The 19679-nt window shown below is 33.0% G+C and overlaps 1 long non-coding RNA gene across 1 annotated transcript; it reads left to right on the top strand.

Moving 5' to 3' along the window:
• Positions 1-15701: 15701 nt before the first annotated feature.
• LOC140440645 (uncharacterized) lies at positions 15702-16689 on the top strand. Its single transcript, XR_011950895.1, has 3 exons — positions 15702-15958; positions 16049-16264; positions 16585-16689. It is a non-coding gene; the product is annotated as an uncharacterized lncRNA (long non-coding RNA).
• Positions 16690-19679: the final 2990 nt, after the last annotated feature.

The following is a 19679-nucleotide window of genomic DNA, read 5'->3' as shown; positions in this document are numbered from 1 at the left end:
TAGAATAATAAAAAAAACTAAAGGTAAGCATACTAAACGCATTTCTGCAATTGTTTCAAAACATGGTCAAGCAATAACATTATCTTTTGAGGTAAATCAGAATGAAAATGAAACGCTTTTATCAACATTTGGTGATAATAATACTACTTATACTGTTACAAAAGTAAACGACATTCCTTGTTGTGAATTACAGTGCAAATACTGCAGTATATGTGTGCACGTTTACCAATGTTCGTGTGTAGATTACTTTTTAAATAACACAATATGTAAACATATACACTACGTAGGATTACATAATAATAAACCACCGACAGTAAACAAACATGAAAATGAAAGTAGTGAAGAAATTAAAATGCACTTAAACACAATGCAAAACATAAACAATGAAAATTGTAATATTGAAGTTGAAGCTATGCAGAAAAAAGTTTTTACTTTGCTAACAAATATATCTGAACAAGTAAGAGAATCTTCAAATGTAAAGGCTTTACAAGAATGTTGCAGCTATTTAAAAAAGGCTTCTTTAATATTAAATGTTGAAGCTAATAATGTGTCGCTGTCGCTATCCGGTACTGTTAGATCTGAACCTACAAACAAAAAAATTGAGAAGCAATTGCAGTTTTTCTCTACAAAGAAGAAACAAAAACTTAAAAAAACTTTTGTCAAAAAGCCAAATATGGATGAAAAACAGTTAATTTCGGATGTTTTAAATACACGTCCGTATATTAGCTCAAATGTGGATAACGATCACAAATATTGTAAAAGTACTAATAAATAATTTTTACAACAAAAATTCTTGTTTTAAAATTCCACAAACTGAAATAAAATTCAAGTTTTTCAAAACCTGCTTTATTTTATAGTCAACTTTTCTGTAACTCCCTATGAATTTGTCTCTGTTAAAAACAACTATGAATTTTTTCCTTGTCTTAAAACAGGTAAAAGTTAATGAAGAATAACTTTCGCTAAAAATAAAAATAATTAAGTTTCTTAGCACAGTCTCCGTGGACATATTATAAATAATAACCTAATAATTTTTAGAATATACTAATCCCGATGGCTTATAACTTAATATTTTTGTTTTTGAAACAGCGTTCACTTGCAACAAACATTTGAATTTCGCGGTTTTAAGTCAAGATACCAACCTGTAGCCAATATCATAACCAGCACGGAGAGCTCTCGATAGCCGCTCCTAAATTTTTTGTTTCATGTTTGACATTTGTGGCTATGATCAGCTTGTACTTTCGGTAATCCCTTAAGGTGGGTACACATATGCTCCGAATGCCGTCTCGAACCCCGTCGCGTTCTCAAGTGTGGACGGAGTCATGCAACCGCGTACCGTACCTCGACGCGTCAACAACGTACATCGAAGCGATCCATCGGTTGTCGGTAAAATGAAAAGAAATTTGAGCGCGACAATGTACACCGCGAATTCATGTTTGGACTAGCTTGCGAATCTTTTATCGAATCTCCAGTCATTCAAAATAGTCAGTCTGTTATTTTGAAGGTTGAAGGTGTTTTTAAAGTTGAGTGCATCAAGATGGAATGGACGGAAGAAAATAGTTTACTCTTAATCGAAAATTATCGGGAAAAGAGATATTATGGGATACAAATAATCCCAGATACTACAATAAAATAAAAAAAAAATCGGTTGCCTGTAAAGTCGGTTTTACGGGCGAAGATTTTACGTGACAACGTCTTTTTCTCGGTAGAATATTTATTGATATGAATATTATTAAATTGCACAATAGGAACAAGGAATTGAATGAAAATAAGAATTGCACAAATTTTAACTATAGAAATATATTTTGTTTACTAAAACATTGTACATGTAAACTTAAACTTAACTAATTTCTATTTGAGTGATTTTGTTGAGGATAGGACGATGATAGGAGAAATATGAAATCTAATTCTCTAGTGCTGCGCGCGCAGCGGACCGATCATGTTTGAGTGGGAGAGAGACGCAAGGCATTCGCCGGTCCGGCGGGCCTCTCTCTCGTTCGGTGACTCATCGTAACAGACGTGAGCGGGCGTTACACTTTTTCATGAATGACTCCGAGCCACAACCTAATTTAAGACGTTGTCACGTCAAAAAACGATGCATGGAAAGAGATTGCTTCTAAAATGCAAATTACAGTGGATGAGCGTAAAAAACTGACCAATCTTCTATCTGGATTACGGAGAGAAAATCTTGCATCTTGAACATGCAAATTCAACTCAATTACTGCTGGAACGCTAAAATGTTTGGTACAAAGTACGGAGCGGTGTTCGGTTCGTTACTTATTTCAATGCCCCCTGTAACAACGTCGCGAACTTCTGTTGATCGCGTCGCTGTACGCGACGGGATTCGAGACGGTATTCGGAGCATATGTGTACCCACCTTTAGAGTAGGGAATTCTACTCGTCATTGACGAGTAGAATTCCCTACTTTAAGGGTAAACCCAACCCACGGTTCGTAGACTTACTACGGTTACCTCTTCCGACTGGGGTGGGGATGCTTGAGTTACGACACCAGGGCCCTGATTCTAATTGAGATTTCGACTCAAAGTGGTTGAAATTTCATTTCGAGTCGAAATTAATCTGACATGACTGACTGGACTGGGCCGACTGGGAGAAGTGAACTTAGGTTCAGTTTAGGTAGGCGGTGTTTTGATCCTTGCAAGGAAAACTGAGGCAAAAAGTATTAATATGGCTGTGTTTTACGGACATTTGCTAGTTTTGGAGGAATTAGAGAGGATAGATATCCGACGCTCATAACGGAGGATAAAAAGAATGTTACGGGATACTCAAAATTCTTTTTCACTAAGTGATGCTCAATTTAGGCAGCAATTCCGGCTTAATAAACAAGCTGCAAATTATTTAATAAGGGTATTGGAACCATATTTGGAAGAAGGTGTTTATGCCTCTAGGATACCCAAAATGTTTAGGGTTAGTATTACTAAGCTGCAGTAAATTTAAAAATATATTAGAATATAACCACTAAGTCAAATCTTAGTGGTTATAACTTAAGGATCTCCCACATCGCCTTTTTTTTCTTGACATCTTTTCTTTCAATTCAAAATATGATTGAGAATGGCCAATATTTATGATTTAACAACTCAAACAAGACAAAAAAAGACGTTCACGTAACGTAAACAAAACAAACAACAAACATTCAACAAGCGTAGTGCAGCCAATAAACAACAGGGCCAACCCAAATTTTCAGCAGTGTCAAAATGATAAAGTAAATATCCCCAGTTTTAACTACAATCGAAATAAATGAGAATCGCTAGCGATTGCGACTGTCATGGCGTAGTCGCTTTTAAATTTCGACATCGAAATGAAATAGAATCAGGGCCCAGAGTACACAAGAATACAAAACCCATTTATTCGCGATTGAAACTGAATGTAGAGGGCAGGTCGATTGCAGTGTTGATTGGTTGAAGGGAAAGAATTACGTCACGAGAGTACAGTTTCGGCACAGTATGTGGTTTCGGGCTTAATGTTTATTGGTTAGGCGGAAGAGGCAACCGTAGTAAGTCTACGAACCGTGAACCCAACCGGTTGAGTTTACCGAAAGTACAAGCTGAATATAGCCGCAAATGTCAAACATATTTCGGTTTGGCAGAGTTGGCATGTTTTTATAATACATATGTTGTATGCTTCAAATATAAAGAGATAAATATTTTAAAAAGTACATTTTGATTATACTATTTTATGAATTCTGTAATTTTTAATTTATATGAGGCAATAACGAGTAAATATTTGTCTCTTTCGAGATTAATTGCAAACATCTGTTGTAATCTGGCAACTGCTGATTTGACGATTGCCAAATCTATCCCCTAACCCCTAATCTATCAAAGGGTAATCGCTAAAAAAAATTCTAATGTAGACTTTACACTACATGATTTTATCATATGACTATCATATGAGATTTGTTATGATTCTTTGATTCTCTGATGTTTTAAAAAATCGTGTTTACACTGCATGATAAGTTATGGCTTATGATATGAATGACAATGAGTGAGGTTTTATTGATTTTTCTTTTTGTTTATGGTCATAGAGATATTAGACACAGTACAGGTATCAACTATTAGATTTTTAAACTATTATAATGGAAAATAAATCTTTGATTGCATTGGCTTCACGACTTTTAACTTTTTTACGATACAGCAGTAAGAAGGAAAAGATCAGACGCCTTTGGGCTCGCAGGTGGCTCTTACCAAGTCTGTGGCTCTTACGAAGAAATCGTGGACAGGGTATATCAAATTTAGTGTTGATAATATTCCAAATTAAAAATAATTAATAAATAAACTAAACTAAAAGTATGACTAAGAAGACTATAAAACACTAAACTAAGAATAAAATAAACTAAATAAATAATAAAAGAAAAATACGACACAATGACACACATTAGATAATAGGTTCAATATCAATGCACCAAACAAAAAATAAATAAAGAATGTTGTCTCTCTGTAAGGGAATGTTGCTGAATCGACATAAGAATAAGGCGCGATATTTAAATATATTGGTGTTATACCCATGATACCCGTATTATTACCGAAAATCATATGATTTTATCATGCGGAATAGGTACCGTCCTGTTCTCCTATGACAAGCTATGACGAGCCGCTTATGACAAAATCATTTGACAAATCATACAGTGTAAACATGTAAATTTCACTTCATGACCAAATCATATGACAAATCACATGATAAATCATGTATTGTAAAGTAGACTTAATAATTAACTGCAATTAATCTACAAAGAAACAAATATTTACTTATTGTTGTTTTATATAAATAATAAATTGCAGAATTCATAACATAATATAAACAAAATGTACTTTTCTAAAGCTTTATCTTTTTATATTTGAAGCATACAGCATCTACATTATAAAAACATGCCAACACTGCTATACCGAAATTTTTTGTTCCATGTTTGACATTTGCGGCTATAATCAGCTTGTACTTTCGGTAAACTCAACCAACTCAACCCAGGGTTCGTAGACTTACTACGGTTGCCTCTTCCGACTGGGGTGGGGATGCTTGAGTTACGTCACCAGAGTACACAAGAATACAAAACCCATTTATTCGCGATTGAAACTGAATGTAGAGGGCAGGTCCATTGCAGTGTTGATTGGTTAAAGGGGAAGAATTACGTCACGAGAGTACAGTTTCGGGCTTAATGTTCATTGGTTAGGCGGAAGAGGCAACCGTAGTAAGTCTACGAACCGTGAACTCAACCAGTTTACCTTCATTTTACCTGTGATTTTACCCTTAGAGTAGGGAATTTTACTCGTCAAAGGAGATCCTTCGGAGGCCTCGCAGACTAAACTAGACTCCGAGGAGGTCAGAGGAGATAGTCATCCTTGAATCTGCCTTTTTATTTACCTTATTTGCTATTGATTTATATTGATATTTTATGTGCATTTTTTGATATATATTCTTTTGGGTTATTTTCTGTACTTTCTGCTGTGGCATTTCTTTTAGATCACGCACAGAGAAAGTACCCATTTTATTTGCTATATTATTATTGCATTTTTGATCTGTCGAATACATTTGTTGTGATACTTCTCCTCGTAGATCATACGCTCGAATATATTCGTTGCGATATTTCTCTTAAGAGATCACACGCTCGGTGTATTCCATTTTGCTATTTTATCATTGCATTTACATTGTTTTAAATATATTCATTGCGATATCTCTCCTTACGGAGACCACACGCTTTGAAAATATTTGCATTTCTATTTTTTACTTGTGATCTCCTTCCGTTAGTTAAGGAGACACAAGAGTTTTCGAGGATTCCTTCCGTAAGTCAAGGAATCTCTCAAACTGCCCTTTTATCGTTGCATCTTATATTTATTTGTATATACAAATATCATTTCTATTTTCTCATTTACTGTTGTGCAGATAACGCTCTCGTGGTACTTCTATTTTTATAGACTAAGCACAAGAGACGTTTGCAATAATAAGTTCGAACTTGCATTCTTATTTCTCACATATTTCAAATATACATCTATGTACATTGTGTCTGAGTTTTATTGTGGCATTTTACCGAAGTAATCACGCACTACAAACTTCAGACGAACGGAATTGTGACAGAGCAGGAGACAGGCCAATCCGCCACCCTCCACTCCTCTTGGCAACACCGCATTAACCCTTAAGTACTAACACCTTAAATCAATGGCGTAAACACTAACCGCCTGACAGACGGGTTTAACATTTTAGTGAATATTTTTTGTTTTTTATATACCTTGATGCAAAAAAATATTGCAATGACTTACTGAAAGTATTAGTTATCCAAAAAATACAGTAATTAATATAGTTTATCTGTATTTATTAAAATAAAAAATATTATAACAAGAATGGATCGGTTTTTTGTGGACATTTTTACGCCTGAAAAAAAATGTGATAAAAATTAAACAAATTAAACTATATTGATAAAAATTTATAATCGGGTTAAGTAAAGAGTAAGAAACATTAAAACAATAATATTTTTAAAAAATGTTCACACAAAAAAAAACTGATAGTCACTAAAGTTGGTAGAGTGTAGCGCACTCCAAACAAATTTTTTTCGCACATTCCAAACAAATTGGTTTCTGACAATGAAAGCAGACATAAGCTGTTCTTCTTTTCTTTTTATAATGACAGTAAGAACAGTCCTTCCTTTTTTCTAATTTTTCCACTCTTACTTCTGAACGCTGTTGAGGTTCATCTATATTCAGTATCTCGCATATGCTCAACTTTAGTTTTCTAGGTAAAGAGGAACTTTCTAGTCTTCTGTGTAGCTGAGGTTGGATAAGTTGAAATGCCAGTTTTTCAATAAAATTGGGCCTTTCTAAATGAGTATTATTTTTAAAAGATTCATAAAGAATATAAGCATTTACTGTACTTATATCAAACATTCTGAAAAATATAGCCATAGGCCAACGGCGAGTTCGACGACTGCTTGTAAATTTGGCACATTTTTCATGCATTGAATCGACACCACCCTTTGTTGAATTATAATCCACTATTATGTGTGGTTTTTTAGTATCTGTATCCTCAGTGGCTGCGTGATGAGATGATGATACCAAAATTACGGCTTTATTTTTATGTGTTGTGTGTGAACGTAAAGTAATGTGTTTTGTAAATCCGTAAATTGCCGTTCCCACTTCTCGTCGTCTGGTGGGTAAGAAGATAGGAGGAATTTCTTTACGATTCTTACGGAGAGTTCCAATGCAAGTTAGACCTTTACTCCTCAATACCTCTACCAGTTCTATAGATGTAAACCAGTTGTCAAAGGTTATAGATCTGTTGGTCCCATAGAGAGGAGTAGTTAAGCGCATAACAGCCTGTGTCGGCTTACTGTATCTTTTCTGTTCCTCTGTAAGTCCAATACCGTCAGAATTTTTTCCCGTATATATATAAGCATTGAATAAATAGCTAGTTCGAGCATCAGTACAACACATAATTTTTATACCATACTTTACGGGCTTACTCGGTATGTACATTTTGAAGCGACATCGACCTCTGAATCCCACTAGCATCTCATCAATACAGGCTGAAGTTCCCACAGTGTAGCATGCCTGACTGTTGTTAATAAATTCACTAAAAATTTCTGAAATCGGTGCTGCTGGATCCAACACTATTCTCTCATTTCGGTCTTCGGGATTGTCAAATCGCAAACATGAAAAAAGGAACGCACATCTCTCTTTTGACATAATGCATCTCATTATTTCTCTACCAGTTCCATTAGTAGCAAAAATAGTATCTAGGTTTTCATTGTTTGATTTAAATAAGCATGTAAATGCTAAAAATCCCAAAAATGCGTGAAGTTCTGTCATGTCAAGGTCTTTGAGAGAAGGTGAATTTTGATTTTTGCACTTGGCTCTTTCTTTGCCGATTTTCACATTCATCCATCTAAGAATTATGTTGCAAATATTATCACTGAATAATAACTTTCAAACCTGCAAAGGGTCTGCACTATCTCCAATTTTAGCTGCAGGGCGTAATCCAGGTAACTGTAAAACTATATTCTGCTGTGGACGCCGGCCTCTATTTGAAGTGGGAGGATTTTTTGACCATTTGTATCTATTTCTACCATAGAAATAATTCCCTGTCTCCTCTGGATCGTCTTCTTCACTGCTTTGGTCAACATTATCTTCTCTACAAGCCTGTTCTACCTCATTTTCATTTTCTGAAACTAAAAAGAGAACTTTAGGTAATGGTATACTATGCGGTCTGCCGTCGCGTTTCTACTAAAGCTTACGCTCTACCCAGGGATGCGGTGTATACGCTGTATTCGACAAAAAAATCTTTACAAAGTGAACAAAACGCATAAATCATAAGAATTTCTATTTTAATTTTACATATCAATACTTTCAATAAATAATTCTTCAACATTATCCGTTTTATTCACTTTGTAAAGATTCTTTTTTTTGGTATTGTATACATGTGTTGCTAATCACCATATTCTTTTCTCAGAAGGGTTTGCAAACAATAATGAAAGGCACCATTGTAGACGAACTGTTTATTGCTAAGTACAATAAACATTTATACTACTATTATTTAGGAATATAAAATAAACTACGCAAATTTATTTTCTTTACTAATATGCAAATAACACCCTAATATTTTCCCAGGGTATGCACAAATATGAACCCCTCTTTTCAAATAACATGGCAAGGTAGATTTACTTTCATTTCATTTTACATTGATTTTGCTCCAAAATAAATGTAAAATAGTTGTTACTTGTGAATAATTAATTTTTCCACAAGATTTTTCTTGCATATCATTATTTTGTGCATCAGGTAGATCGCACCCTCGAGGTAGACCACATACTAGAGTAACACCGAACTTTAGTACAATACATACATAATAATTCCAAGAGATTTGACTTACCCTCTATTTCCGATTCCGTTTCGTGATCGCTGTCAATAGCAACATTTCCATCACAAATTGATTCAACTTCGCTTATGTCGTCATCTACGTCATCAAGCCATTTCAAAAGCATTTCCTCATAGTTTTTATCCCCATATTTGACCTTTTTTGACGTACTGGGTCTCTCATCCATTTTCAGATAAATAGTAAATAAATACGAACACTAACAACCCTTCTATCAGACGGAAATCACACTTTGAATCTAAATATCTTTAGAATAACAACCTGCAGCAAACTGCCGATCTCAATACTAATAAATAACAACCCAACTTGAAAAGTCAGGAACAGGCGACCTTCAAAATTTTTTAGGTAGGGAGATATCCCACTTTCGACAAGCGATGCCGTCTGAGAGACGGGGCGTTAGTACTTAAGGGTTAAGGTATTTTCTTCATTCTGTTTCAGATAGTCCTAGCGTTCAGACGTGCTCTGGTAAGTGTGATCTGGTGAGTGATATATTTTGAACATTTTTGAATTTTTTCTACACACTGTAGGTGTTGCTACACACTGTCATATCTGCGAGCGGCGCTTCTCCGCCAAAGATAAGAAAGTCCGAGACCACGATCACCTCATACCAGAAAATAACTACAGAGGTGCGGCTCATGAAGGATGTAACCACAGACCACTAATAACTAGACATTTCACGCAGGTAGCTCAAGGTCAAACTAAACTAAATGTCATTTGTAGTACCGATACAAATCTTAAGATGTCGCTATACTCTGTCTATACTAGCCGGTCACGGGAGGAATGAATCCTACTGCAACGCCCCTAACGAACATTTCCGAATTAGCGTTCTTAACTTCTTAATTTGTTCATGTCACATGTCATCCTTTACTTTGACGGGAGGGTTGAAAAATTCTGGAAAAAACTGATGGATATAAAATAAGTTAGATAAAAAATGAAATAAAAATATTCACTTTCAGTTTTATTGTGTAGTAGTGTAGTTAGTTATTAATGTTGAATTTTCGATTTATGTAAAGTAATGTACCTATCAGTTGAATTTTAAAATATTAGTTACGAAATTTAAATGATTATGCTCAAATATGATAGCAAATTAAAGTAGCAGGAACATATCAGAAAGAAAAATCAAGAGCTTAAACTGAAATACAAGAAGTTATATTGGTTATTAGATAGAAGCTCACAACTTACAATTAAAAACAAGGTAATAGTTTACAAACAAATGCTCCAACCAGTATGGTCCTATGGTTTACAGTTATGGATTTGTACTAGTGAGAGTAACCATGCTTTCCTTCAAAGAGTCCAAAACCGAATACTAAGAAACATAGTAAACGCCCCATTGTATATCCGCAACAAAGACCTACATCGGGAACTTCGTATAATAACAATTAAAGAAGAAATAAAGAAGATTGTCAAAGGTCACGAAAACTGACTCCACAACCATACAAACAGGGAAGTGTTAGAATTTTAGATAATCAAGACCTAGTCCGCAGGCTCAAACCCACCAAACCTTTTGAACTTGTGTGATAGTGATCAATCTATAAATGTCACTGTCAGTTTAAATTCGGGTAGTTAACCTAGCCACAACAGTGAAGTGTGCAACAATAATTATTAGATTCTAAGGTGAACCCTTGGGAATACCTAGGAAACTACAGTAGTAGATTAAGTTAAACATAAAATGCTGGTTAGTCTTAGGATTAGGTGCATTGTTAATGTAATAAATAATAAAAAAACTAAATTTTATTAATTACTACCTACAAATAATTGAAAAACACAATAAAGCAGAACAACATGATGGATAGATATAAAATATTTAATTAAAAATTAAATCTAACATAGGTATAAAAATGTGAAATTTTTTTATTCATAAAAAATCCCTATTTCTTTTGTATACGAGTGATCGTTTTCACTGATTTTATTTTCACAATCTTGTAGTAGTAACCTGATGTCAGAGGTACTTGGTTTTTGAAGTAAATTTTCAGATTTTGGAGTTTGTTTTTTCTTAGTACTAACAAACCTCACTTGTTTTTCATATTTCTTATTGCCAGGCTAATTGTAAACATCTTTTAATGTCTTACCTTCTTTTTCAATCAAACTTAGTATAGTGTCCATCATTTTTCCAACTTTCAATAATTTAACATCAGAAGTTAGTTTTTTTGAAGAAATTAATTCATATATTATATCCAGCTTAACTTTAAGATCTTGGTTTTCATAATCTCCTTTGTTAATCATACTTTCGTTTACCACAGTATGGATAATATCATCAGTTTCTGTCTCAGTTTTTTGAATGGGTATTGATGGCTGGAAATTATTTCTAATAACTAATAAGTCTTACATTCGTTGCAAAAAATATGACAACTTTTATTTATTTTTAAACACTCATTTACCTTTTGAACATGATACTCTGTATTGTACCAATAAAACACTGAAAACTTTGTTTTCAAAACTTCAACAAAATTTATTTTAAATTCTTATCACTACAGCTGTTTCGGCTGATTGCCTTTCTCAAGTGATCTGTTTTTGGCATGGGTTTACACTTTATAGTCTCTAATGAAATAGGTTGAGGAGGGGAGAACTGTTTGTCTCAAGCTGGTCATTCAGAATTATATCTGTGTTTTTTAATTTGTTGATTTCCATAGATTCTAACAAAGATAGCTTAAGGCCTTTATTTTGAATGTGTAGAATTTTAAATTCGTCATTAAAAGAATGATTATGATCTAGAAGGTGAAGTGCGTATGTAGAATCTGTTTTTCTATTATTGAAAGCCCTTTTATGTTCTGCTATTTGTTTATTAAAATTTCTACCTGTTTGACCAATGTAAGTTTTTGGGCAGTCGCCACATTTAAGTTTGTACACACCACTGTGTAAGTGTTTTTTATGTTGGCTCTTATTGTTTTTAATATATTTGCCTAGGTTGTTATTTGTTCTGAAAGCTGGTGTTATTCCTTTCTTTTTTATGTGTTTGGCTATTTTTGTTGATATTTTGCCCGTATATGTAATCGAGCAGAAGGTACTGGGTTTTTTCTCTGGTGGTGGAAATACTAAGTTCAGGGCTTTCTTGTGTAGTTTTTGATTTAACATTTTATTAATTGTTTGTTCGTTGTATCCATTGTTTACTGCTATTTGCTTAATGATATTTAATTCTGTCTCAAAATTGTATTTTGACATAGGAATTGCTGTTAATCTATGTAACATACTATGATAGGCTGCCAGTTTATGTTGTGTGGGATGGGATGATGAATTGTGAATAGTCGTGTCAGTATGGGTAGGTTTATGAAATATGGAGAAATCATGTTTGTTTTTAAGTCTGGTAATTTTTAAATCTAAAAAATTTATGGATTGATTTTGTTCTGTTTCTATTGTAAATTCAATATGACTATGAAGAGAATTAATATACGATAATAATTGGTCGAGTTGCCTGTTAGTTCCTGTGAAACATACCAGTACGCCGTCTACGTATCTCCACCAATATAAAAACTGTTTGAATATGGGGTGTTTTGAAATCTTTGTCTCTAGATGATCCATAAAAATATCTGATAGCAATGGGCTTAGAGGATTGCCCATTATAAGTCCTGCACTGTTATTTGTATATAATTCATTATTAAATTCAAAGTAGTCTTGGTTTATGCAAACAATGGATACAACGAACAAACAATTAATAAAATATTAAATCAAAAACTACACAAGAAAGCCCTGAACTTAGTATTTCCACCACCAGAGAAAAAACCCAGTACCTTCTGCTCGATTACATATACAGGCAAAATATCAACAAAAATAGCCAAACACATAAAAAAGAAAGGAATAACACCAGCTTTCAGAACAAATAACAACCTAGGCAAATATATTAAAAACAATAAGAGCCAACATAAAAAACACTTACACAGTGGTGTGTATAAACTTAAATGTGGCGACTGCCCAAAAACTTAAATTGGTCAAACAGGTAGAAATTTTAATAAACGAATAGCAGAACATAAAAGGGCTTTCAATAATAGAAAAACAGATTCTACATACGCACTTCACCTTCTAGATCATAATCATTCTTTTAATGACGAATTTAAAATTCTACACATTCAAAATAAAGGCCTTAAGCTATCTTTGTTAGAATCTATGGAAATCAACAAATTAAAAAACACAGATATAATTCTGAATGACCAGCTTGAGACAAACAGTTCTCCCCTCCTCAACCTATTTCATTAGAGACTATAAAGTGTAAACCCATGCCAAAAACAGATCACTTGAGAAAGGCAATCAGCCGAAACAGCTGTAGTGATAAGAATTTAAAATAAATTTTGTGGAAGTTTTGAAAACAAAATTTTCAGTGTTTTATTGTCACATAAAATGAATTTCCATCAAGTAACGGTCGAATCCATCAATTATACTCTGTATTATTTTGAACTGATTTTACTTTCCAGTTATTTTCATCTATTTTGCAGATGTCTTTCAATTCAATATCCTTACTTCTTACATGTGATTTCTTTATTAAATTCATTCTATATGAGTTATTACCTTTGACTTTTTTTTCAATTTTTTTATTACTACATCACGTACCAAGTTTAAGAGAGCATACAAACAAGTGTCTACCCATTTATTCTTTTTTCCTTGAAAATATACATGTTTCAGTGTTCGATGCAATGCTTCTAAGTACATATTTGTGTTAATGCCCAGTCCTTTTCTGTAACAATATGCCCATAAATGACAACGACCAGCATAGTAAGTTTGGAAGTATTGACCAAAAGCCTCAGTATCCTCACAAGCAAATAATTCAGATAATACAAAATTTAGCAATTCTTGAAAATCGTAAGGATCAGTTGACTGTAATAACAAACGCAAGTACTTATACACTTTTGCTTTCATCACTTGATCACCTTCAATTTTATTCAAGTTCTTACGCCAATTTCTATCGATGTGCCAAGCACAAAGGAGGTGATTATCTGGTTTACTCATAATATTAGTCCACGCATTAAAAAATTCTGGAGCATCATCAGACATAAACACTTTACATTTGATGTCACCAGTTTGTTCTTTAATAGAATTTAAAAAATGTGTTTGTTAAATTTAAAAACATTGGTATCTGCCCTGTTTGAAAGCAAGAAAGCAGTAGGCACCCATTCTCCAAATTCATCCACAACCATAAGTGTTAATAAGAAATCATAACTTGTAGTTCCATGCGTTGAGTCCGCACATATTTTGTCTGAGCCAAACAGTTTCAATTGTTTTTCTTGAAATTTCGTCATGAATATTAATGCAAAATCATTTATGTTGAATACATTAGGGAGATCATCTGAGCCTTGCTCTGTGTAAAATATAATTAAAAATTCATCTTTTAGAGACCTTAATCGTTCAACCCATAAACGAATGCCTATGACATCATTCTGATGTAGCTGAACATATTCTTTTAAAGAAAAGTCCCTGGTTATATTTCTCAAGTCTTGGCGATCGAAAAGACTGAGTCGTCCAAGGGATTCTTCAGAGTAAATCCCATTACGAATATCATCTAGGATTTTTTGGAATGACACACCTTCAGAGATTTTTCCTTAAAATAAAAAAATGCAAAGTTAATACAACATTACATTAGAAAAAAATGAGACATACCTGCTATTTGTTTTCTTTCAGTTTTAGTCAAATGTATATGGGTTAAATTACAATTATGGCCAAAATGAGGCATATACAAAGTGGCCTTTAACTGATTTCCATTACATATTAAATCCAAAGTTGAAGGACAAGTAACATCTAACTTAGAAAACCCATTTTTTTTTAAAACCCAGACAGAGATTTTAAAAATTTCTGTCTATTGTTTTGAGACGTAGACATATATCTGCTTGCTTTAAATGACCTATGACAAATATAGTATGTCTTTTATATTTTGCTAGTTATTTTTTTACCAGTGGTACATAAGAGCATTTCATGTTTTTCTCAATAGTCTCTTTCTATGTTCTAAAATCTAAAAAAATATTTCGTTAGTTCATATAATTAGCTATTAATAAATAACACTAACCTGCATAGTTTTCGAATTCCTTTTCTTCCTTAAACAGCTCAAGTTTGTGATCTGTAATTAAGTGATTTCTGTATTCGGAGTATGTGAAGAGAATCCGAAAGCAAGAGGTACACACTAAAGATTTTTTTCGACTTGTTGTAGCCGGTTCTGCTCCATGTAAGAGTTGAATATGTTTATTTAAATTAGAAATTAGAAAAACAAAAGCAGTGAAAAGAAAGGTTTCTTGTCACTGCTTTTGTTTCCATTATAAATATAATATATTATAATACAAACACAAAACCTCGAAGTAGCCGAAAATAAAATCCAGGATATAAAATTCACAGTACGAATAATTATAAAACAATAAAAGAGTACATTAGGTATAAAAGTTCTAGGTTATTTTCAAAATTCAAATTCAAAATAAAACGGAACTTGTCAATAATGAGTTTGATATATTTCCGCTTGGTGCGCCACAGTAGGAATCATTCCTCCCGCGACCGGCTTGTCTGTCTATAGTCTATACTCTGCAGTTTAGGTTTAGAGCCAAACTAAAAATTATAATTGTCAATCGCAAATTGTCAGTTATTGATTAGCGTCAATATAATCAGATTTCAGATGGTTATTATTCGTCTAAATTGTTTGATTTAATGGTTATTATTGCAAAAAAATCAAACTAAACTTGATTTAATATCTCTGGTTTATTGTTAGCATCAACCTCAAATTAGTTTGTGTTTTAAATGTTCCTGGACTTCAAATAGTATTTTGCAGATTAATAATAATTAGTTAAGTAAATATAGTTTTTCAAAATAAATGTTGTATCCTACAATGTACCAATTCGTCAACAATTAGACATGCCTTTCCAAATTCTGATAAAGACATTATACGATTTAGGAAGTGGCTTAGTGTTATAAAAAATCCTAATTTTGATATGATGAATTCCACAATTCCACTAGTTTTTAAAACAAAACGAAGCCACAGGCACTTTGAAGATAAGTTTGCTTCTACATGGAGTCATAGCTTGTACCAAAATGCAATTTCCGAGAACAAATAGCTGATTGATTTTAGATTCCTGTTCTAATCTACATCCCAGAAGTATTTCAATGTTGTATGCGGAAGCAAATGTAACAGAAAGTAAGTAACCCTGATATGTAATTAATAAAAGTTATTTTATTTGAATTGAATCATGCTATAAATTATTATATTATTAACTTTTTGTTTTAGTTGAAAGTTCTTCAACAAGTAGAGATGCACAATCTACACACATGTTTCAATCATTTGAGATACCCCATTGTAGTAACTATTGGGAAAATAACAAATTAATAATTTGCCAATTGGTTACTATTTCATGAAACTTTTTAGTTGCAGAACAAAATTATGCACAGTTACCAAACGAAGAGATTTTAATTGTAAAAACTGATGAGAGTAAGGATTTAAAAGGTAATTGTAGTTAAAATTTTATATTTTGTATTGTCATCAGCAGATTTGTAAACATTCTCTAATACGATTAAATATAAAATTAACAGTTTGCTTAACCTTCGGATAGTGATACTAGAGTTTTTTATAAGTTTAGTTGCCTCCGTGTCACAGACCAGCTGAGGCTAAAGACTAGAAATAGAAACTTCATAGTTCATAGTCTCCATCAAAAACAGTCTACTAAGTATCTCACACAGTAATGCCACTACACGAAGGTTAATATAATGAATATGTTTTGCCTTGTAAGTATTGAATAAAGAAATTAAAATCACATTTACTTTTAGGTGTTTCCCTTAAGAATATCACACCGCTGAAAATATTGCAGCAGTGCAAAATTACAAGAAGCAAAATTACCCCTAAAAAGACAAAATTATATGAAGCATTAAAACAACTACACCATAAAATATTATTTGGAAAGAAATAGTAAAAAGTCTGTTAAACGCAGATTGTATCAAGCTAAAGAGTTTTATAAAGAAAATAAATTGGTTGACCTTCAGAACATTAATAGAATGGTAGCTATGCTAATTCAAATTTAGTACAGAGAGAGCTGTAAAGCAAAAAAGCTAAGACGATTTACTCTTAATGAGAAATGTTTAACTTTGTCTTTATAAAAACAAAGTGCTCGTTAATATAGTATTCTTTCCAATCTATTTATCTTACCCAGTAAGTCATTATTAAACAAACTTCTGGCTTAAACTATTGGGGGCCCAGGAATTAATTAATTATTAAGTTAATATTTGAGTCACTAAAAGCAACAATATCAAAAGTAGAAGGAATTGATAAGCATATAGCTATAATATTTGATGAAACGGCGATTATGCCAAGTCTTCGTTACAGTGAGCGTAGTAGGTGTATAGATGGCGTTAAAGACATAGGAGATGACAGAGATTCATATATAGCAGATCATGTTCTAGTTCTTATGGTAAGAGGTATACGAAAACAATGGAAATCATCTATTTGCAAATAAAAAAGTGTTGGTGGAAGTCATTTCTAATTTTTTAGAAGCTTCAGCCTGCTAAGCAATAAGATCTGTTTCGAAGGAAATCAATTTAGCATCTTCCAAAATAACATATTTTTCTTTTTTCGAGTCTTATCTTTGATATGGTCTTCTTTTTTTGGGGTTCTAGAACAGCTGCCCCAATCTGATGTTGTTTTTAAATTTCAGAAAAGAGCAATACAGTATCTTTTTGGCCTCAGTAGAGTAACATATTGAAAAAGCTACTTCAAAAATCACAGGATTTTAACTCTTCCCTTTTTATATATTTTAGAAAGTGTTTCTTAATTTGTAAACACCTACATGTTTTTCCAGCAAGATCTAATCATGACTACTCCACTACAAATTCAAAGAAATCTATATTATATTCAGCAAAAAAAAATGTACAAAATAGTTTACAAAAAATTGTAAGCTCTTTCCTCTTTATATATTTTGGAAAGTGTTTGCTACATGTTTTTCCAGCAAAATTGTACTTTGATTTGTATTTACTGAACCCGTCCACTGAGTAAGTAAAGAAATCTATATTATATTCAGCAAAAAAATTGTACAACCACCTCCCTTTGCAATTTAAATCTTCAACTTCTTTCCTTAAGTTCCGTAAAAGGACAAAAACCTATGTATCTGAAAGATCATTATTGAGTAGAAGAGTTTCTGAACGAATAGCTTTATGTACAAGTAACTAAAGTATTTGTATAAGTATATATTTCAGTATCACATGCAGCAACTAAAACGATGCAATTTGCAATTTATTTAAATTTTGCAATATATTGTGTATTTTATTATCTTTTATTTTGTGATATTGACGATTTATGTAATTTCAGTACATTTTAAATTGTTGTTATTTTTCTGACTTTTTGTAAGCTTTGTCCATAAAATTGTACAATTCTCAGTAGTAATAAAGCATATTTCTATTGTATTCTAAATTTATATATTTACAAAGTTATTTTACATGTATTAAATAAATAAATAAATTATATTTTGTCTTATTTTTTCGTAAAAGGTATCGTGTATATTTTAATTTAAAAATAATTTGCACGTTTTAAAATTTCGAATGCAATTTTTTTTAAATACCAAATTATATTTAAATATTTTAAGCTTTATATAAATTTTCCCATCAAAATTAAATTTTGAAATTCCCGCGTAATTTCCCACTTGAATTAGTTCCGATACAAATCTCTTGGAGCGCTGAATTTCATATCCAACTAAAGTATTGTCGTGAAGCATCTAGATGTAGGTGATCTGTGGATGTAACATTAATTACAAAGACGCTCACACTATTTCAGTGATATTTCATAACCTCTGTGGATATGACGCATATTTCATTATTAACGATATTGCCTCACATATAAAAGGACCTGTAGATCTTCTTCCTATAAGTAAGGAAAAATATATATATCTTTCACTAAACACATTGATAATGCTTGAATTAACTTTAGGTTTATCGACAGTTTTCGATTCATGGCGTCTTCCCTCGATAAACTATCTTCGTATTTGTAAATCTTCGCGCCCAATTTTCTTCGCTTCCTGAGGAGCAATTTAATCTACTTACCAAAAAGGGTATCATGCCATAAGATTATATTGATTCTTTCGATCGCTTCATTGAAAGATGCCTGCCGCCACAGGAAGCATTTTAGAATAAACTTGAAGATAAACCATGTCCTCGCCGCCATTATCGTAGAGTCCAAGAAGTCTGGTCATCATTCTCATGTTCCAATCTCGGGGATTATGTAGATCTCTACATGAAAACCGACATCCTTCTTCTTGCCGACGGTTTTGAGCGGTTCCGCTCCAGCTGCCTCGTTACATATAATCTCGACCCCGCTCACTATTATACTTTGCCTGGTTTCACGCGGGATGCCATGCTTGGGCACACAAAACAGGAACTGGAGCTTTTAACAGATCCAGACATGCATTTGTTTGTTGAGCGTGGCATTCGTGGTGGTCTTAGCCAAGTTTGCCCTAAAAGACGTGTGAAAGCCAACAACCCATACATCAACAACTATGATCTATCTAAACCGAAAACGTTTCTTATATACTTTGATGTTAATAACCAGTATGGTTGGGCAATGTCTCAATATCTTCCCTATGCCGGTTTCGAGTGGACTGATACTAATATCGACGTTCTTAGTATTCCGGACGATTCTTCTGAAGGGTACATTCTCGAGGTAGATTTAGAATACCCTCAACATCTCCACGATCGTCACAAAGACATCCTATTCTGCCCCCAATCTTTGAACCCAAAAACCATGTTTCCTCCAAAACGTTCTCGAGAGCTCACCAAATTAATGGCCACCCTTAATAATAAAACAAAATACGTAGTTCATTACAGAGTATTAAAGCAAGCATTGACTCACGGCTTAGATCTGAAAAAGATTCATAGGGTAC

Source organism: Diabrotica undecimpunctata, chromosome 5 (genome assembly GCF_040954645.1).
Source record: "Diabrotica undecimpunctata isolate CICGRU chromosome 5, icDiaUnde3, whole genome shotgun sequence".
In the NCBI taxonomy this organism is placed as follows: Eukaryota; Metazoa; Arthropoda; class Insecta; order Coleoptera; family Chrysomelidae; genus Diabrotica; species Diabrotica undecimpunctata.
Note: the sequence above shows the minus strand (reverse complement) of the source record. Positions and strands in the feature narration are given on the sequence as shown.